The 22,407-nt window shown below is 38.1% G+C and overlaps 1 protein-coding gene across 4 annotated transcripts in view; it reads left to right on the forward strand.

The window, feature by feature from the left end:
- Positions 1–22,407, forward strand: part of VEZT (vezatin, adherens junctions transmembrane protein) — a 67,639-nt gene that overhangs the window by 667 nt on the left and 44,565 nt on the right. The gene's annotated exons all lie outside the window — the stretch shown is intronic.

A 22,407-nucleotide genomic window follows, 5' to 3' on the forward strand; every position in this document is an offset into this window, starting at 1 on the left:
CTTTTGTCCTTTGCTGTTGCTCTAGGTGTAGCTATTTCTTCTGTTTCGAGGCTTTGGTGAGAGTGCTTTTGTGTGGGGACTATTTTAAGACGTTCTCTGCCATCTTGAATGAAAAAAAAAAATTCTAGTGTTTCTCTTGCCATTTATCTATCAGACACGGGCGCAAATATACACCTCTGTATAAGGCATGTGTATGTATGCTTTACCAAAGTCCATTCATCCAACTAGATTTTAAGAAATTTAAGGAAAGAAACAGCTCATTCTATACGAAAAGAGAGCTAGACAATAAATAGTGCCGAATGGTATATGTTGAAATATACGCAAGCTGTCATTGAAGGATTGGTTTGGAAACTGCCGTCTGTTGTCGGAGACGCTACACCCAGTAAATGGATATTGGAGGTGGGTTTTGAACTGTGAGTCTGTTTAGAGAGATGGAAGGGAGAAAATGCATTCTGAAGAAGGAGAACAAAGTATGCCAATCTTGGGGGGTGTGAAGGTATCTGGTGCAGATTTTTCCGGGACTTGAGTGTGAACTCTCACTTGTGTGGAGCGGTCTAATGGGGCTAAAATGGAGAAGTAGTGAGAGATAGGGCTCTTTTACCAAAAGGAAGTGTCTTGATTTGAGGAGGTCAATAGGGAAGACAAGTGTCTGAGTTTCGGATATGAGAGAAGACTGAATTGAATAATGGCTTGGACAGATACTTCTAAGGTAAAATTGAGGAAACAGTTACAAGATTGCATGTGGGACATGAGAGACAAAAATCTATGTTACTTAGATTGCTAGAGAAAAGGGACTGGGTGGATTTTTTTTTTTTACCCTGTTAGATGGTTAGATATCTGAATATAATAATAATGCATACTCATTGCTACATTTCATTGTAGAAAACAAGCCACAACATTAAAATCACTCCTTATCCTTTCACCCACAGATGGCCACTGTTAACATTATAGTGTGTATTCTTGCCAACTTTTTCTACTCAAATGTTTGATTTTTTTTAACACAAAAAAGTATACCACGTAGAATTGTATATGTATTTTTCACTGAGTGTTTTCTTATTACTCTTTGAAAACAACATAATATCCAGTATGTATATGTATCATAATCATTTTCCCATTCTTGGATAGTTATATTGTTTCAAAATGCCATTATAATCAACACTGGCATAAGTCCATTTTTAATTGCATCTCTGATTTTTCCTTAGAATAATTTCTAGAAAGGAAACTAGTGGGTCAAAGGATACAAACATTTTTCAAGACTTTTACCCGGAAAGGTTATACTATTTCAAGTTTCCATTAGGAATAAGAGTATTATTTTCACCAAATCCTCAGCAGCAACCTTATTAATTTCCATTAGTCTTTGCTAATTTGATAGGGAAAAGAGCATTCTCCTGTTCTAATTTACATTTTTTGAATTTATTAGAAACATTTTTATTTCTTTGTTGATCATCTTTTTTTGTATTCTTCCCCCATTTTCCTGTTGGATGTTAGCTTCTTAAAAACTGATTTGCATACATTTTTCATAAGTTACTTAAACCTATTTTACTTGTAGAAATTTATTTCTTTCTTTTGTGGCAGAGCCAGAGGGTCTTGGGGGATCTTAGTTCCCTGACCAGGGACCAAACCCTGCAGTGGAAGCACAGGATCTTAACAACTGGACTTGCTGGGAAGTCCCTAGAAATGTTTTTTGTTGTTTAATTTATTCGCTTTTAGTCATATACATTAATTTTTATTGCAGCATAATGTTCATAAGACAAGTTCACAGATGATAAATGTGCAGACTAATCAATTTTCACATGTTGAATACACGAATGTAACCTGGACCTGTGTTAAGAAACTGAACATCACCAACACACCAGAAGCTCCCTCTTACTCTCTTCCAGTCACTTCTCTCCACCCCCCAAATAACCGCTCTTTAGACTTTGATAATTAATTTAGATCTCTTTTGACTGTTTTTATAGTGTACACACTGTGCAGTTCCATTTGTATATGCTCTTTTTTGTCTGACTTTGCTCTCTGATTTTGTCTGTTATATTCATCCATGTGGTCATGTAAGGATTTTTAATTTCTCTGTAGTATTGCATCTGAATGTATAACCAGTTTTTAATCTGCTCTCCTTTTAATGGTCTTTGGGTGATTTCCAGTTTGAAACTATTATGAATAGTGCTAATGTGAACATCAGTATATATATCTTACTGAAAATATTTCTGTTGGGTATATACTTAGAAGAGGAATTACTGAGTCATAGGAAATGCATACATTCACCTGTGTGGATATGGCCAAACATTATTCCAAGGTAGTTGTACCAATTTATACTCTTAACCAGCAGTGTAGGAGAGGTCCAGTTGCTCCTCATAACCTCACTGACACTTGCTAATTTCCGTCTTTTTACCATTCTAGTGTGTGTACTGGAGAAGGCAATGGCAACCCACTCCAGTACTCTTGCCTGGAAACGCCCATGGACGGAGGAGCCTGATAGGCTGCAGTCCATGGGGTCGCTAAGAGTCAGACAGAACTGAGCGACTTCACTCTTCACTTTCGTGCATTGGAGAAGGAAATGGCAACCCACTCCAGTGTTTTTGCCTGGAGAATCCCAAGGATGGGGGAGCCTGATGGGCTGCTGTCTATGGGGTCGCACAGAGTCGGACACGATTGAAGCGACTTAGCAGCAGCAGCAGCAGTGTGTATACTGGTATCTCCTGTTGCATTTCCCTGATAAGGAAAGGGAGAGGTTTTTTTTTAATGTTTAAGGACCAGTTGTGTATTCACTTTGTGAAGCCAATTCAAATTTGTTGCATATTTTTATTTTGGGTTATCTCTTGGTACCAATTTGAAGGATTTATTTACGTATACTGAATGTAAGTCCTTTGGTGAATATATGTACCTCAACTATCTCAGGTCTGTGGAACTCTCTTAATAGGGTCTTTCAATGAACAGAAGCTCTTAATTTTATTATAATCGAGGTAAATCTTATATGGTTAGTGCCTTTAAAGAAATATTTGCCTGCTCTAAGGTCACAGAGCTTAATTTTAGCCTTGTGCTTCTAGATCTGCCATCCATATGGAACTGATTTTTGTGTGGTATCAAGTAAAGGTCAACACATGTTTTTTTCCCACATGGATGTCTATTTAACCTGGCATTTTCTGAACAGACCATTCTTTCTTTGATGAACTACAGTGTTGCCCTTGTCATAAATCAGGATACCTTGTATGTGTGGCTTTGTTTTTGGATGTTCCCTTTCCCACTAGTTAATTTGATCATTCTTGTGCCTATATCACATTATTATAATTACTATAACTTTTATAATAGTTCTTAGTATCTGATAGAATAATACCTATCAGTTTTATTTTCCTTCAAGATTGCTTTGTCTATTCTTAGCCCTTTGTCTTTCTGAGTGAATTTTAGAGTCAGCTTGTCATTTTCACTTTAGAAAAAGGAAACTGCAAAGATTGATTGAGATTGCTTTGAATCTCTGAATTAATTTAGGGAGAACTGACATCTCTACAGTATTGAATCTTCCAATCCACGAGCATTTTTATTGCTTGCCTTCTAAATGAGTCAAGCAACTTCCCATCACTTTGTGCTTTAGGACAGATTTACAAACTGGGACAACAGGGGAGGACCAATAATTTTCCCTCTACCCTTTGAGTTCTTGGCTGAGACTCCTGTAATAACAGATAGATTAACTAGAGAAAAAAAAAACAAAAAAAAAGTTAACACTGTTATGAAACAAAATTCATCTAGAGTAAATTTAAAAGATCTTACCGACTTTCTTCACCAGTTTATGTATTGACCAGCATCCCATCTGCTAGATGTCTAGCAGACAGAAAGAAGTTCCCGAATATGTAAAAAAAAAAAAAAGAGAGAGACTTTTGTAGGCAGAGGAAGTGGGTCAAGGCAGTTAGGCTAGTAAAGAGGAGATTGGTTGTATCAAGGTCACATTCTTTTAGGGGGTGGCAGGGATCTGTCAGGCAGATTACCTCACTGATGCTGACTGACTGGTTTAAGATTATATTTCTGTTACTGAACAAACAAGTTCCTGTGCCCAACTTGGACTTACTTGTCCAAACACCAAAACAATGAAGTCTGGAGCAGAGAAAGGTTTATTGCAGGGCCATCCATGCAAGGAGAACAGGTGACTCGTGCCCCCAAAATCCAAACTCCTGGAAGGGTTTCACAAAGCATCTTTAAAGGCCAGGTGAGGGGAGGAGCATACCAAAATGTGTGATTTGGTCACTCAGAATTCTCTGATTGATTGATGTTGAGGTAATAGGGCCGTTAATATTATCAGTTCTTAGGTACCAGTAGGTCTGGGGGCTACAGGCTCATGATCATCAGGTAGTTTATTTCTTCCATTTGGTCGTGGTTTTTTAGCGTCTAAAAAACTCAGGAAATAATGCAGGATATACTTGGTATTTCTGATCAGAGCTACAGCAGAAAATATTGGGAGAGGGGCTCTGTCCCAAGAAGGCCCCATAGGGTCCTCTTCGGTTACATTTCTGGAAGAGGCCAAAAATGTAAGTCTTGGTTGGGAAAGTGGATCTTAGCATAAGTGACTCCATTTGGGGCCTGTTGTCTTGTTCTTAACAACATGCATACCCACGTATATACATGGGAGATAGTGTTTTTTTAAAAAAAACAAACAACAAAAAAAAAACCAGATCTAGATAATAGTTAAAGCAGTAAAAACAGATTTTATTCAGGACTACTGCAATAGGGGGAAGAGACCTCAGTATAGAACTGGATTCTATTGCAAATACAACATGAATAAGTGGAAATTTAATTACTAAGAGGAAACCTTGGATTTAGAGGGTTTTTGGCTAAACCAACATACCATGATTCTTACTGAGTGCAAGCCAGGGTAGTCTGTTCCTTTGTTACTGCAAGCCAAATGCTGAGAAACTGAGGTTTGCCAGAGAAGAGAGTTTACTCACAAAGCAGCCAAGGGAGAACAATAGCAAATCTACCCTCCCGAAGGTGGGCTATTTATGGAGTAAAGAAACAGTGTGGTCTTAGTTGCAAGGAAAGGTGAATGAAGGTACAGGAAAAGTGAGGTCATCAGTGTTCTTTGCAGTCATATCTAGGTTACATGCTTCTTCCAAGGATGCATGTTAAAAGATGGAGGCACTTAGCATGATTCTGGAGGTGGAGGTTTTGGCCCTCTGATGTCAAAAGGACATTCATCCAACATCCAGTCTTAGGACCTGTGATCTCAACCAGAGTCTTAGCCAGCTCTGACTGAACAAAAGCTGACTCTTAAGTTCCTAAAAATCAGCTTAAGCCCCTGCATCCAGTACTGTAGCAAGCCATATATCAGAGGTATTTTCTGCGGGGTGGTTAAGGAATCTTGTGGTGTATTACCTAGGCTCTGTGAAGCTTGGGGTGCATGCAGTTAAAGAGAGGGGGAAAAAGCCTAAAAGCAAGTTCACCAGTGAAGGCAATTTATAAGCAGAGGGGTTTTAACAAGCTGTTCCTTTATCTGTTCTTTAAGATAAGCTCAAGAATTTCTATTAGTCACCAGCTTCTGTTAACCCTGTGGGGCTTGATTTCACCTGGAGGATGGTAGAAGATGAGGAATCCGTGAGGAAGATTGAGGGTGATCTGTTGTGGAGGATGAGAGACTCTTGCTAAACTGATACAGCAGGGTTTTGTTAAAACCAGACTTTGCAAAGAAGTGCGTAGGAGAATTTTCAGGAGCCTGACTAAAGTTGGGTTAAGGAAAGAATCTTTGTTAGGGGAAGGTTGTAACACTACAAGATGTTTTAGATGATTCAGGCTTAGGTACCATCTATGTGGGGCCAGGGAAAGGATGTAGACCTCTTGTGTGGGTGTGCTAAGTCTCTTCAGTCATGTCTGACTCTTTGCGACCCCGTGGACTGTAGACCACCAGGCTCCTCTGTCCAGGGATTCTCCAGGCAAGAATACTGGAGTGGGGTACCATGCCCTCTTCCAGGGCATCTTCCCAACCCAAGGATTGAACCCGTGTCTCTATGTCTTCTGCATTGGCAGGTGGGTTCTTTACCACTGTGCCACCTGGGAAGCCCTATGTATACTTCTTGCTGCTGCTGCTGCTAAGTTGCTTCAGTCATGTCCAACCCTGTGTGACCCCATAGACGGTAGCCCTCCAGGCTCCCCCGTCCCTGGGATTCTCCAGGCAAGAACACTGGAGTGGGTTGCCATTTCCTTCTCCAATGCAGGAAAATGAAAAAGTGAGAGTGAAGTCACTCAGTCGTGTCCGACTGTTAGTGACCCCATGGACTGCAGCCTCCTAGACTCCTCCATCCATGGGCGTTTCCAGGCAAGAGTACTGGAGTGGGGTGCCATTGCCTTCTCCAATGTATACCTCTTAGGGGAGAGTAAATATTTACTTTGCAAAGATAAATGGGTCCTTAGAAGAGCAGATGGGAGATATGACAAAGTTTGTCTGGGTGTATCCTTCTTTCCGGGAGGGACTGGGGTCAGGAGGAGAAGGGGACGACAGAGGATGAGATGGCTGGATGTCATCACTGACTCGATGGACATGAGTTTGAGTAAACTCCGGGAGTTGGTGATGGACAGGGAGGCCTGGCGTGCTGCAATCATGGGGTCGCAAAGAGTTGGACACGACTGAGTGACTGAACTGAACTGAACTGATCTTCCTTTCCTGTTATGAGTCAATCTTCCTGGTTGATGAAACTTCCAAGTAGGGGTTTATGACAATTGAGTTTCTTTTGAAAGATGTGTCTTTAGATCTGAACTAAGGGGAGAGTTCAGAAAAAGCATTTCTCATTTGCTATTTTTCAAGTGCATACAGCTCAAGATAACCAGTATGTCACAGTGACATAATTTTGGGGTGGCATATTTTGCTACCTTTCAGGAAAGATCTGTTCCTCAATAGGATCTATTTACATAGCTAAATTGACCCTTAAACTGTCTAGACCTATGCTGAGGGTGCACAGAACAGATGTAGTCTAGTGGTGCCTTTTCTTTTATGGTTAATGCTCAGTTCCAGTTCTCTGTTTCAGGGGATAGTCGTTTTTGATAGTCATTTTTATTCTGAAAGGGAGTGTAATACAGTTGTCAAAGGAATAGAATCTGGAGTTGGACAACATAGGAAATCTTATCTCCAAGATATATTAATTAATGTGACTTTGAGCAGTTTGCTCCTCTATGTGTCAGTTTTCTCAATATTAAGTAGAAATAACAGTATCGATCTCATAGAGCAGTTGTGAGTCATTAAATGACGTAATGTAAATAAAGTACTTAGATGAGTGCCTGGCACATTATGAGCATTCTGTAGACGTTAGCTTCCCTCATAGCTCAGTTGGTGAAGAATCCACCTGCAATGCAGGAGACCCCAGTTCGATTCCTGGGTCGGGAAGATCTGAAGCAAGGGTTGGGCTACCCGCTCCAGTATTCCTGGGCTTCCCTTGTGCCTCAGCTGGTAAGGAATCCTCCTGCAATTCAGGAGACCTGGGTTCAGTCCCTGGGTTGGGAAGATCCCCTGGAGAAGGGAAAGGCTACCCACTCCAGTATTTTGGTCTGGAGAATTCCATGGACTGTAGTCCACGGGGTCACAAAGAGTCAGACACAACTGAGTGACTTTCACTTTCAAACTTTAGCTACTATTAAATTTTTCCTGAAAAAAATTCATGTTAGTTTTTACAATTACTGGTATTGTGTGTTTCTTGAGTTAAAGACTTGAGTACTAAAAAGTAATTTGTAAGGTTATAGATGTCCCTGGGTGCTGCACTGGCTATATTTCATGAGTTTTGAAATGTAGTTTGTCTCATAATTTTGTCATTTCCTTTGTGATTTGTTCTTAAACCCCTACTTAACACCCAGGTGTATGAGTAAGGGATTGAGGGTGGTAGTGATGACTTTTCTCCATTCAGCTGGTGAGAATTCTATTTAGCTAATTCCTTTTAGGCTCAGCCAATCTAGTTAATTCAGGCTGCTGTAACACTCAGATTGAGTAGCTTATAAACAACAAAAATTTACTTCTCATAGTTCTAGGGCCTGGGAAATCCAACATTAGGGTACCAGTGTGGTTGAGTTCTAATGAGAACCCACTTCCTTGGTTCATAAATGACTGTCTTTCCCTGTGGGCAGCAGAAGGGGTGAGGGAACTCTCTGGGACCTCTTTTATAAGGGCACTAATTCTATTCTTGAGCGCTCTAACCACATGACTTAAGCACCTCTCAAAGGCTTCGCCTCCAAATACTGTTACATTGGAGATTAGGTTTCAACATTTGAATTTGGGGAGGACACAAACATTCAGATATAGCAAGAGGATAGAAGAGAGAGCACTGGAGAGATACTATAGTTCCCTCCTAGCAGGGCTGCCGTTTGGTAGTGATTGTGTTCCTGTACTTAAAGCCACAAGTCTTTCTGGGAGACTTCTTTAACTTCATCTCTTACAGGGATTCAGTGACACTGCTGCTTTCCTTTGACCTTTAGGCCCAAGGAACTTCCTGCCGTTGCCAGTCCCTGGATGCTTCACCATCCCCTCTTGGCTGCCTCAGCCCTCCTTAAGGCTATGTAAATAATGGTCATTTCATTACTCTTTTCAGTTATCCCTTTTGAGTGTGCCATCCACTTCTTGTAAAATCCTCCTGCAAGAAGACTTTCTTGGTTAACCTGCTTTGTAGCCCCTGTTCCATTCTCTAGGATTAGCTCTTATCCATTGTCATCCACAGTCTTTGGTTTTGCCTTCTGAGAACTTATTTCTTATCTCTGAGCATGCCTTAGCCTCATAGGAAATGGGTATTAAAGTATGCTTTACTTGGAGGCTGCATACCTTTCACAGCCTGATTCCTGATACGGGTTTAAGAGTTGCTGTAGAGGTTGAGTGAGGTTTTGCAGGATTTTGGCTTCCCTAGCAGTATAGTTCCCTGAAATGTGGTAGATTTTCAGTTTGTTAGCTTCTAGACAGTTTTATGCACAAGTAACCACAGTTAGCTCATTTGGGCCTAACTCTTAAATCTGAAATCTATATAGTGTCTCCTGGTTCTGTTTTGATCTTTTCTCCTCATTCAACTTCATGGCATTATCTACAATAAGAGGCTTGGTTGAAAAGGTGTCACCTTTAATTAGATCCTAGCAGCTGGGCTGGTTCCCACTGATAGCTTATGGTGAACAATATCAGATTCCTGATCTCCAAAGAGGAAGATTTAGCTTTGGGATCAGGGATCAGGCTTGATCACTCAGTTTTTGTGTGGCAGAAGTTTTATTACAGTGAGAAAGGACAGAGAAAGCTTCTGACATAGATGTCAGAAGGGGGATGGAGAGCGCCCCACTCACTAGTCTTATCAAGACCTTATATACTTTTACCAGACCCACTCCCACAATATATATGTCTTAATATAACAAGATTAGTCAGAAGATTCTTGTTAAGGAGAAACATGTCCTTGAGCAAGATACATTGTTGTTATATAATTATTAGTGCAGAGCTTAAGGAAAAACATACCCTTAAGAAAGATGGAGAAGCTCTATACAGTCAGCAAAAGCAAGACCTGGAGTTGATTATGGCTTAGATCATGAACTCCTTATTGCCAAATTCAGACTTAAATTGAAGAAAGTGGAGAAAACCACTAGACCATACAGGTATGACCTAAATCAAATCCCTAATGATTATACAGTAGAAGTGAGAAATAGATTTAAGGGATTAGATCTGCTAGAGTGCCTGATGAACTATGGTCGGAGGTTCGTGACATTGTACAGGAGACTGGGAGCAAGAAAAAGAAATGCAAAAAAGCAAAATGGTTGTCTGAGGAGGTCTTACAGATAGCTGTGAAAAGAAGAGAAGTGAAAGGCAAAGGAGAAAAGGAAAGATATACCCATTTGAATGAAGAGTTCCAAAGAATAGCAAGAAGACATAAGAAAGCCTTCCTCAGTGATCAGTGCAAAGAAATAGAGGAAAATAGTAGAATGGGAAAGACTAGAGATCTCTTCAAGAAAGTTAGAGATACCAAGGGAACATTTCATGCAAAGTTGGGCTCAATAAAGGACAGAAATGGTATGGACCTAACAGAAGCAGAAGATATTAAGAAGAGATGGCAAGAATACACAGAAGAACTATACAAAAAAGATATTCATGACCCAGATAATCACCATGGTATGGTCACTCACCTAGAGCCAGACATCCTGGAATGTGAAGTCAAGTGGACCTTAGGAAGCATCACTACAAACAAAGCTAGTGGAGGTGATGGAATTCCAGTTGAGCTATTTCAAATCCTGAAAGATGATGCTGTGAAAGTGCTGCACTCAATATGCCAGCAAATTTGGAAAACTCAGCCATGGCCACAGGACTGGAAAAGGTCAGTTTTCATTCCAGTCCCAAAGAAGTGCAATGCCAAAGAATGCTCAAACTACCGCACAATTGCACTCATCTCACATGCTAGTAAAGTAACGCTCAAAATTCTCCAACCCAGGCTGCAACAATACATGAACCATGAACTTCCAGATGTTCAAGCTGGTTTTAGAAAAGACAAAGGAACTTGATATCAACTTGCCAATATCCATTGGATCATCGAAAAAGCAAGAGAGTTCCAGAAAAACATCTACTTCTGCTTTATTGACTATGCTGAAGACTTTGTGTGGATCACGATAAACTGTGGAAATTTCTGAAAGAGATGGGAATACCGAACCACCTGACCTTGCCTCCTGAGAAATCTGTATGCAGGTCAGGAAGCAACAGTTAGAACTGGACATAGAACAACATACTGGTTCCAAATTGGGAAAGGAGTACATCAAGGCTGTATATTGTCACCCTGCTTATTTAACTTATATGCAGAGTACATCAGTAGAAATGCTGGGCTGGATTTCAGCACAAGCTGGAATCAACATTGCCAGGAGAAATATTAATAACCTCAGATATGCAAATGACACCACCCTTATGGCAGAAAGCAAAGAAGAACTAAATGAGCCTCTTGATGAAAGGGAAAGAGGAGAGTGAAAAAGTTGGCTTAAAGCTCAACATTCAGAAAACAAAGATCATGGCATCTGGTCCCATCACTTCATGGCAAATAGATGGGGAAACAGTGGAAGCAGTGGCAGATTTTATTTTGGGGCACTCCAAAATCTCTGCAGATGGTGACTGCAGCCATGAAATTAAAAGATGCTTATTCCTTGGAGGAAAAGTTATGACCAACCTAGACAGCATTTTAAAAAGCAGAGACATTACTTTGCCAACAAAGGTCCATCTAGTCAGTTATGGTTTTTCCAGTAGTCATGTATGGATGTGAGATTTGGACCATAAAGAAAGCTGAGTGCTGAGGAATTGATGCTTTTGAACTGTGGTATTGGAGAAGAACCTTGAGAATCCTTTGGACTGCAAGGAGATCCAGCCAGGCCATCCTAAAGGAGATCAGTCCTGAATGTTCATTGGAAGGACTGATGTTGAAGCTGAAACTACAGTACTTTGGCCATCTGATGTGAAGAGTTGACTCATTTGAAAAGACCCTGATGCTGGGAAAGATTGAAGACCTGAGGAGAAGGGAAAAACAGGGGATGAGATGGTTGGATGGCATCACGGACTCAATGGGCATGAGTTTGGGTGAACTCCGGGAGTTGGTGATGGACAGGGAGGCCTGGTGTCCCCCTGCAGTCCATGGCGTCACAAAGAGTCGGACACTTCTGAATGACTGAGCTGAACTGATGTGCATCTAGAACACTAGCTGCAAGATAAATTGGAAAATATTACATTCAGCTCTTTCTTCTCTTTAATACAAGAGTTGAACTAGGCAAGAATGTAGTTTAAAGGTCAGAAAAACAGCCTACCACATCCATTGTAGGACCTAACCTCTCTTCTAAGAACGTTTAATGGGTTTTTTAGTATATCTGATGTAATACTATTATTTATAATGATTTTCAGAATCAGAAATCAGGGTTATTTATGTCTTAAAACTAACTCAAGGGAGTCATGTGCGCCATTAAAATTAAAATTTTGAATTTTAAATGAAGCACTTATTTGGAAAGTATTCTAATCATATCTTTTCTCTATTTCAAACATTTTCAAAATGACTTGGTTTAGTACAAGTTTCCTTGGTTATTTATCAATTGTACTATGTTTTCTTGTAGTTTTGGTCTTTTGTATTCTCCCTCCAGAAGCCACCTTTGAGCCCTCCGAGACTGAACAATGATGTAGAGGATGAGTGAAGAAATGGAAGGAAGAGTGAGGTTCCGAGACCCAGTTCCTGGTCCTTACCCTAGAATCTGACTGTTTTCCTTTCATTAGGGCTAGATTCCATATATATTAATATCTTGAAAGTTAGTTCCTTTATCTTGGAGCCCGACTACCCCCTGGAGGCTAAAGTGGGAAAGACAGCATCACCTCACACTTGGACCTCTGGCTGAGGAGCAACGGGACAAAGTTTAGAAAATTATTGACTCCATATCTAACATGGGTATTAAGCAAAATAAATACTGGGATACCAATATTGTCATTTTGGTCTGTTATTGGAATCTCTAAGATGTTTTGAGAGTAAGAATTCTCTAGTTACCTTAGGTGACTAGTTCTGATTGCTCATTCATAGCTGTTGGATTTTTTTCATTATAAATTAATTGCAGAAATTTTGAGTTGTTTATCCTATCTTGAATCCTTCTACTCCTAGAGGAAAGAGTACCTGAAAATAAAAATTTATTTGAAGGCCTGATATTTTTACCTCTTTGCCTTATTTGTAGTGCAGCTAAGCCTTTTTTTTTTTTTTTTTTTTTAACTTTCTTAGAGGGACAGCATTGTCCTCAAGGGACCTTTTTACTCTGTAAACTCTGTCCATGGTAACCTTTTTTTGTCGTTGAACTCCTTTTGGTATTTGTTGAAATTCATTCTTTTTTCCTTTGTTCATGACTGGGGAACCTAACTGCTCAGAACTGGGAAAGCCCCTCTTGTCTTGCTTTCTCTCCCTCCTTCATCAGTAAATAATTAAGTGTTAACCCTTTGTTGGCAACATGTTCAGGTTTAGTTTTCCCTGACCCCCAGCACTAAGGCAGTCAAATGAATGTGAAATGACACACAATCTCCCACATCTACAAAAAAGGTACAAAAAATCCTCTCTTGCTGGAGAGAGATTCTCATTTCGTTATATTTTAAAGTTATTATACATCTCTGAAGAACAGTAAGGCATTTTTTATAAGTAACATTTGTAGGTTCTTTCCTATGTGCTTTATTGATTTGACTAATGGAAGGAAATTTTTTTCTGTCTGTGTATGTTGGTAGTGTTTGCTGTTTTGATAATGGAGCTTGCTCTCGGAAAAAATTATACATATAAAATTTTAGGTATTATGGTATCATATTATTCCTTAAAATGTGTTTTCAGTTACCTATAGTACACAAAACTTTACAATTGTATTATATAATTTACTTCTGACTAGTAGCTGAGATCAGAAGCATGACAAAATTCATGTTTTTATCACTAATCTATAATAGAAAGTATATTGATTAATGGAGTTATTAAATCAGAACACTATTGACATATAAGATTGACCATTAAGACCAGAGCTAGTTTATTACCATATATACAAGAATGAATTGTAAAATTTTTTCTTGAGGGACAACTCTTTGCTTTTTTTCTGTCTGTGTCATAGTTTCTACTGTTTTGGCTTCATCACATATCCTCAGAGCTCCAATATAGATTTTAACATTTTAAAAAATATGTTGACAGTGCAAAATATAGTAAGTAGATCTCTATTGCATTCATTAAAATGCAAGTTCCTTTGTCTGATTTACAATTCTTAAGTTACTTTTACTGGTAACTTTTACTGGTGGTACTTTTACTGGTTATCTTGGTAGCTTATATTGTTGTATTAATGACTTTCATACTTTGAAAACATTGTGGAAAGGGGACTAGTCTAATAGTCAAGAGACTAACATGAATTAGCAATGATATCTTAAATGAATCACTTAATTTCTCTAAAGCTTACTTGCCATCTGTTATAGAGAAGTTATACCAGATCATCCTTGAGTATTAGATTTTTCTTGAATCTGATAGGTTGGTTGAGTTAATGAGAGTAAGCCCCTAAAGGCTTCTGTTAATTAGAAAATACAGGAAGAGATTCTGCTCATTTCCAGTCTATTTTTAGATCAATAACCCTGGCTCAATTTTCATTTTCCTGATTCCGCGCCAGGTGTTTTCTGAGTTCCCAGAAGCAAATCATGCTTAAGGATTTAGGAGAAAAGGCGGAAGCTCAATGTACTCCACAGGGATATAGTATTAGTGTACTGACTTCATTGCCTCTGGCTTTTTAGAATATTGCTTACATGCTTATTACTGTTATTCCCATTGCAGAAGATCAAAATGCCCATTTGTCTTTATCTGAAATATTTGATGATTTAATTTTTAATCCGCATTGTAGTTTATTTTGCTGACAGAATCTGGCCAACTGTACCCTGTTTGGGGATTTTTGCTGATAAATCCACAATCATTAACCTCATATCTCTTTAACACCTTTATTAAAGTGAATTTTCTATTTTAGTATGTATTTTGCCATGTTCTTTTCATTTTACTTTTCCTTACAGAATCTCCCTGATGATAGAGTTGTTTGAGACAAAGATGTCCACTCTCTCTCCTAACAGAATCACAAATTCTGCCTCCACATTTACTATTTTATTTAGGATAAGGAAAAAAGAAAGTAAGATTAAATGGGATCTAATAGAGCTTCCCAAACCTCACTTTGATGTTTGTTGTATGCTCTTCTCACACCCGACATTTTGCCAGTGTATTCAACATGGCTCCAATTTTTTTTTCCAAAGCAGTTGAAAATCATAGTTTTCCTTTCTCACATAGCTTCTGCTCTATATTCAGTAAGTGCCCAGTATATGCCAGTTGATGAACAAGATATTGAGTAACATTAAGGGTAGCATCATAACTGGAGAGGGGTCAGGCAGGGTTACTGTCTTCTCTTTCCTTAGTTAAGAGCAAGTCACGGTTGCTCTTTGCCTTTCATCAGTGGAGCCTGTAAGCTGTGTGAGTGCTCTCCCTTTGCATCTCCTCATCTTTCTTTTGATGGATATGTTTTGTTTTGGATTAGATACTGTTGTACTTAAGTACATTTGTACTATTATACAGGAGAAAATGTTAAGTTAATCTCTCTAAACCTTTTTGTTGCTTATAACATTTCATGAAAAATTAACTGGATAGGATAAGTTTCTGCTGGAAAATAGAAGCCTGCAGCCAGGAGAATTTATGAATATATGTCTTATTTGCTGCTGTTTTTTTTAAAAAACCTAACATAAATATTAAGTAATAATCTCTAATGTCATTTTTTAAACACCACCATCTTTATTACTACTTCTGCAGTTACAGAGTAATATTGAGTGGCACTGAAGAAATTATGTTCAGGTTTTTTCAAAGAGCTGCTTCTGATAGCAAAATGCTTAGTAATGATGAGGACACACCCTCCAGTTCAGTGGCCATTTTGTACTGTAGTTCTGGAGAAACAAGTGGGAACCATCAAAGAAAGAAGTGTACGGATCAAAAGAATATGGTCAAGAGGCAATAAATTTTTCCTCTGGGTCAATTCGAGGATTTAGAACTATGCTGTCTGTGAGTAGTTTAATTAGTTAGACCCTAATTAAACCCATTTATGAACCTTTTTAGCTTATTCTTTTTAAATTCTATGATTAGATTTTTGCTTTGCTGATAATGAGGAACAATTAACACATGAATTTGGAACTTTTGGAATAGTAATTTAGAAGTTATGCTTAAATGTATATACTCCAAAAAGTATTTCCTATTATTTTATAATATCTTGAATTTTGCAGTGTACTTTTTCTATGATATTATTCAAGGTTGAAGGTGGGGGCAATAAATAGTCATTTTAAAATTATGTTTTATGATTGTGTGCTGATAAATAATAAATGAAAGATCTATAGAAATTCCATATATTAGCAATATAGTTAATAGTAGTGGGAAAATGTATTTTCCTTTGTAGGGTTTATTAATTGTGACTGTTTTAGCTGTTGATATACCAAAAGTTTCTTTATTAAAAATAGAGAAAATAGCTACCTTGTGTAATTTGGTAATGACAGTCTTCTTCGTCAGCTTATTTTATGGAGTTCTTCAGTTAACTGTAAAGAAATAAGAAAATCGAAACAATTGACAACAGTTCATCCTTTTTTTTTTTTTTCAGTTCATCCTTTTCAATCACATTCTTCAAAAACAATGCTGTTCTATATGTGATAATCACATTTAAATGTACAACTTTAAACTACATTCAAAGATAAAAGATTTTTAAAATATTTATAATGGTTAATAAGTTGTTTCAAGGCAAATATTCTCCATCAAATTCCTCTAATTACAAATATCTTTCTCCTTAAAGATTTTGAATAAAAGATTTTTAAGAGGTTCTGTTGGTATGGTAGAAACATTAAAAAATATGTAACTTAAATAAATTGTAGTACTTTTCTTAGACTTTTAAAGAAAAGTTACCTGTAAGTAATTTGATAAATTCTATTAACAAGGGGATAGAAATCGAAGGCTTCTGAGAACAGGTTTATATGGGTGTAAAGTCTTCATTAGCAGTTACTTCTGCCTCACACGGTTTCAGGTTTCTGTGCCAGTGCTTCCTACTACTTTCTGTTGGTAGTTAAGTATTTTCCTATTGCCTTTTGTGTTTAATAAAAACTTACAGACATCATGTAGCATCTAACATTTGATAGTAGTTTGCATTTTGCTCTGATATGGTATGATGCTTTAAATAAAAGAAGTGTGTAATGGTCAAGTAGATCATTAATTTTTATTTAGAAAGTTGCTCAAGATCATTCCATTCATTTGCTAAATTAAGAATTCAACCTCTCATATTGGGCACCTCTTCCCACACAAATAACACATAAATATATTTTCATTGTAATAATACTTTACTCTTGCAAACTACTTTGAAGTCCGGCTCAAACAATATTCTTTGTAGCCAGCTTCTAAGCTTGTGTAATCTGAGGCAAATTCGTGTGAATTATGGCTCATCTGAAAGAGAAATGATGGGTAATAAATGTAGATATTACTGGAAGACTTATGCTGATCTGTTTTGAGTTTTCTAACTTAATCTGTTAAGTAATTTAAAAATCACAAGTTCAGCTTCTGGTTAAAAGAATACATAAACTGTACAAAATACTATATAAAACAAAGTTAATGAACTTCTTTACTTATTTGCAATGTAGTGGAGTAAATAACAGCTTTGACTCTGTCAGGCTCCCTAGATTCAAATCCTGACTCTTAGCATTTACTGTCTCTGTGACCTTGGCCAACCAAGTTCCTTGGTCTCTCTGTGCCTTAGTTTCCTCTTCCCTTAAATGAGCTCTGCCATAAAAGATTATTGTAAAGATGAGAATTATTGTATAAAAAATGCTTAGAACCATGCCTGGCAGTGTGGTTACTCAGTAAATGTTTGGTGCTGCTTTGTTTGGGGAGGAATTAGTGGGGCGGGCATCAAAAAACAGATGAGAGTCTACACTGATCATCTTCTTGTGAGAAATAAGTGTATCTGGTAGCACCAAACAGAATTAGCAGCTTTCACTGACATTTCCAAACCGGAAGTAAGCACTGTTGTAACCTGCAAAATGGGCAGAGGGAGCAGGTCAAGGACCATTTTGAGATATCCACTGCCTATGGGCCCCATAGCCTCTGGGAAGCTGCAGCACTGAAATGAGTGAATAGGAAAATCAAAGAGCTGGTAGATCATAAGAGGAGCAGTTCTATGAAGATCTGGAGGAGCTGCCATTTTCAAAATATATTCTCAGGAAAAAAAAAATCCAATTTCAGAGACTGTAGTTCTGTGAAACTTAAAGCTCGCAGTGAAAGGGAAATAACTTGAGATGAGTACAACCTGAAGAAAGGGGGGAAAATATATAATTGAGTTAAAAATAGTACCATGCAGGGCCTGCATTTTAAACCTTACAGAATATAAAATCTGACATATTAGTTTATTAGTTCTTGTTTTACTTTCTGTATTCTGATACATTTAACATCTTGGAGTCTTGCTGACCCTGCAAGGATTGCTCCTCCCAGGTTACGAAAAGAGGTTACCAAAAAAACTGCTCACCTGTCTACTGTCTGTCTGCCTAGTCACCCTGGGGTGACTAGTAGTACCAGGCCCTACTCAGGACAGACCCTGTGCTCTAGAGCCTGCTGAAATCATCCATTTCGCCAGTCTTAAGCCTGCTTACTTTGCTGCCTTCCTTCCCACAGAAACCACAGTGAAGACTCTCCCGTAATTCCCTCCTCTCCCTGGTGCGGCCCATGTCCCCACTCCTTCCCTGGGGAGCACAGCCTGCTCCCATCTCGAGATCTGTGAATATAACAAACTGTCTTTCCAGTGGCAGTTGTCTCCTGATCTATGGGCCTCACCATACCTGTATGATAAAACTTTTGTGAGAGAAGCCTTAGTTGTTCCTTTTAGATCTCCTTTTTCCTCGGGCAGTTTTGTGTTAAGGTTAAGGATGTAGGCTTTGGACTCACCCCAGCTAGCTTCCATTCTGCTGGGTGACCTTGGACAAGTTATTTAACCTCCATATATCCCAGTTTCCTTCTAAAATGGGAGTGGTAGTAATAATACCTCTTTAGAAGTTTGTTGTTAGGAGTAAATTAGGTATGGTAAAACATGCTTAACTTATGCTTAATATATATTCAACTCAACAAATCTAACAGTTGTTAATGTTACTATTATTATTTGCCAGCTTTGACTTTACTCTTTTCTAAAATACTGGTCTTTCTTAGGGCCCTTTTGTCTTCTCACACTATGTGTTATCTCAGGCTGATCTCATTTACTCCTTCTGTTTCCACACCTGTATGATGTCGTATGGGTTTGCCAGCATACCTATTTGCTAAAAACTCCAACCTATACACTCAGACTAGGCCACTTTCCTGATCTCCAAATATCTTAGGTCCAAGTTACTTATATTTGAATGTCTCATAGTGCCTCTAACTCATTGCCTCCCTCTTCAGACTTGTTCCTCTGTTGCTATTTTATATTTTGGTAAATAGCACCTCCTAATTGTTCAAACCAAAAATCTCGGAGTCATCTTAGCCATCTCCATTGCCAGCCACTTTCAATCATAAATGGATTCCAAATTTATGAGGAAGAATTCACAAGCTAAAGAATGTTTATTACATTTTGGGAGAGGATGTAGGGGTAGGATCAGGGGCAGGGAAAAAAAAATTTTTATTGCATTTTATATCTTTTGGTATTGTTTTAATTTTTAATTTAAAAACAGTGGGGGGGAAAAAATCCATGACATTGAGCATTTGAACTTAGTTTCCTTTTATAAGTAAAGCAAAGTTAACTTTTTCTTGAATATCCTCAAAGAGAAGTTAATGGCAAAAAATTACTATAACTCTAGTTAGTATAGTAGGTGCTCTATAAATATTTGGTTAGTGGTAGGAGAAGGCAGTGGCACCCCACTCCATTACTCTTGCCTGGAAAATCCCATGGACGGAGGAGCCTGGTAGGCTTCTGTCCATGGGGTCGCGAAGAGTCGGACACGACTGAACGACTTCACTCTCACTTTTCACTTCCCTGCATTGGAGAAGGAAATGGCAACCCACTCCAGTGTTCTTGCCTGGAGAATCCCAGGACTGGGGAGCCTGGTGGGCTGCTGTCTATGGGGTCGCACAGAGTCGGACACAGCTGAAGTGACTTAGCAGCAGCAGCAGATAAGCAAATGACGATTGCCATTTAAGTTTCCCTTTTGCTAAATTTTCCTGGCAGAATGCTGTTAGCACTCTGTCATCGGCATCTAGAAGACCAAGCAAATTGTTGATGAAGAACCAGAATCAGAATTTGGCCAGTAGTTGTTGCAGACTATACATTGCTTTTCTAAAAGGGTAACTGAGCTCTCCTGGGGAAGAGGAGAGTATTCAGAAGGTGCATCAGGATTAATTTGGAAAGAGCATCTTCGCATTCTGCTGGCTGTTTCCCAGCTTGATGCAGGTGCGTGCTTGTGGGCCTGTAGCATGGACAGAGATGTGCTGGTAACCAAAGCCACTTCTTAGTAAGATGCCATCTGGGGAGAAACCAAGTTTATTTAGATATCCAACTTTTCTAGTTGCATATGTGGCCTCGTTAGTCAGGTATATTTTTTCTTTTCTTATGTTGAGACCCCAACAGAAATTTTTCAATAAGGGAATTATTTTATTAGAAAATTATAAAGTTCAGTTAGATGAATAAAAAGTTCATTTAGAAATAGTCTCCAAATGTACCCAAGTCTGTAATAATTTTGGTTTTACACGATATTAGTGACTGGTTGAAATTTTAACGTGTAAACTCTACTGCAGTTATTTCGAAGGTAACTCATTTCACTATTACAGAGCCTGTTGGGTTTTTAGATGGCAAGTCATGGAAAAGTAATTTTCCATTTTGGCTTTGGAATCTATCATGCTACCAAAGTAAAAGGTAAATAATGAAAGCAGCTGCTGGGCTACATATTTGGGGGGAATTTTTTCAATCTGTGATTGCTTATACTGTAAAACAGGGTTTCTCAGCCTCAGCACTGTTGACAGTTTGAGCTGGATAACTTGTGGGGGTCGTCCTATGCATTGTCAGATGTCGAGTATAGCCCTGATCTCTCTCCATTAGATGCCAGTAAAGCTCATCCCCTCAGTTATAACAACCAGAATTATCTTCAGACATTGCCAAATATCAGAGTTGGGGAATGGGGCCAAAATCTACTTTGAGAACTACTTGCTCCATAAGAATATACTGGGTTTTTGTGTTTGTTTTGTTTTAACTGTCTAAACATGGCTTCAGAAATCACATAGCTGAAAATTGCTTATCCCACAAACTTCACATTAGTTTTTGAAAAGTAAATATGAATAATTGACATGTAGTTAGCCATTTATTTGTACCTCTACTAAGACTGGTAACTTGAAATCTTGTTGCTAGAGAGTACTTTGTTATATTCTCTTTCAGTAAATACTAAAAATACTAGTACCATTATATGGAAATTTGTAAAGACTTGAGAATTCTTTTCTAAAATTTAATAAGCTTATCTTTTTCCTAGATTAAAAGAATAACTTGAATTTTTTCAATTTTTCTGCCGTCTTCTTAAATCTTTTATACCAGACTCTGGAAAAACCTAGCATCTGACTTTTAAAAACTTTCATAATGAACTTTTAAAATTATACATAAGAAGAGTAATAGAGTGAAAGTTCTATGTGCCCATAACCCAACTTCAGCTTGAGCAGCTGTTAACTTTATGCCAAACTCTTTCATCTGTTCCCCTCCCACCCTCATCTTTCTTGGAGTATTTTAAAGCAAATCCCAGATATTACTTAATACCACCCATAAATGCTTCAGTATACATCTCTATCAGATAAGCACTCTGTTTTTTAATGCTAACTCTGATGCAATTATCTAAAACATTAATAATAATTCCCTAGTATCATCTAATACCTATGTTTGGATTGCCTCAGGTATCTCAGAAATGTCTTTATCAAACCAGGATCCTAACATCCATCCATCACATTTGGGTGATATGTCCCTTTAGTCTTTAGCAGTTTTCTTTACCTCCTCTACCTTTATTGTATCATTTTTTTGTTGTTGAAGAAACTTGGTGATTTGATCTGTAGAATTTCCATACTGTAGACTTGACTGATTACATCGGGTAAAATGGCATTTGAGTTAGCACAAAATTCTACATTTTAGTGTACCACTTTTCTGTCTTGTTTCCCAAAGAATGTCAAGAGTTTTGTTTTACCACCTGAACAAGTTTAAGAACCTCACGGCATTCTTTGTACTTCAGGAAGCTGAGACCAAGAGAAGGTTTTCCTGAAACCATCAACTTAGTTGGAAAGTATTGAGTGTACCATAGTTTTATCAGAAGTGTCATAGAATGAAACTTTTTTAGCAAAGACCTCACCTGTTTTGTTTTCTCACCTGTGCCTACATATTACCTGCCACACAGGGGGATTTTTAGTTAGTATTTATTATTATGAGTTGTCTGATTCTGCTGGATTTGGCCTTTTCTTCCCTTTCTGGGCTAGAACCTGAAAGATTACAACTTGCTTTACCTGTAAGGTTTAAAGCGGTTTAAAAGAGAGAACATATTAATAAGAGCATTTTACACATCACCTCCATTTCTGCACAGTTAATCTTTTAAAATGCAAATCAGTAGTAATAGTACTGGCACTTCTGTGGAATGCACCATAAATCATGGAGAAAATAAACAATTTGTTAAAATGAGTTGTTCAAACTTTATATATCCATTGGCATGGGATCTCCTGTCTTGGGGGGAGCATGAAATGCAGGTAATCTGGGACTTAAAGAATCATTTTATTGCAGTGCTTGTTTAGCAAAAATATTGGGATTTCCTGTCTTATTCTTTATTTATCTTTCTTACAAAAGTATATTTTAGCCATCAGAACAATCTTAGCACAACCAAAGACTTCTGGCATTTTTGCATTTAGCAAAATTCTTTCTGGTGCTATGATGTGTGTTTTC

This window comes from Odocoileus virginianus, chromosome 24, assembly GCF_023699985.2.
Source record: "Odocoileus virginianus isolate 20LAN1187 ecotype Illinois chromosome 24, Ovbor_1.2, whole genome shotgun sequence".
NCBI lineage: Eukaryota > Metazoa > Chordata > Mammalia > Artiodactyla > Cervidae > Odocoileus > Odocoileus virginianus.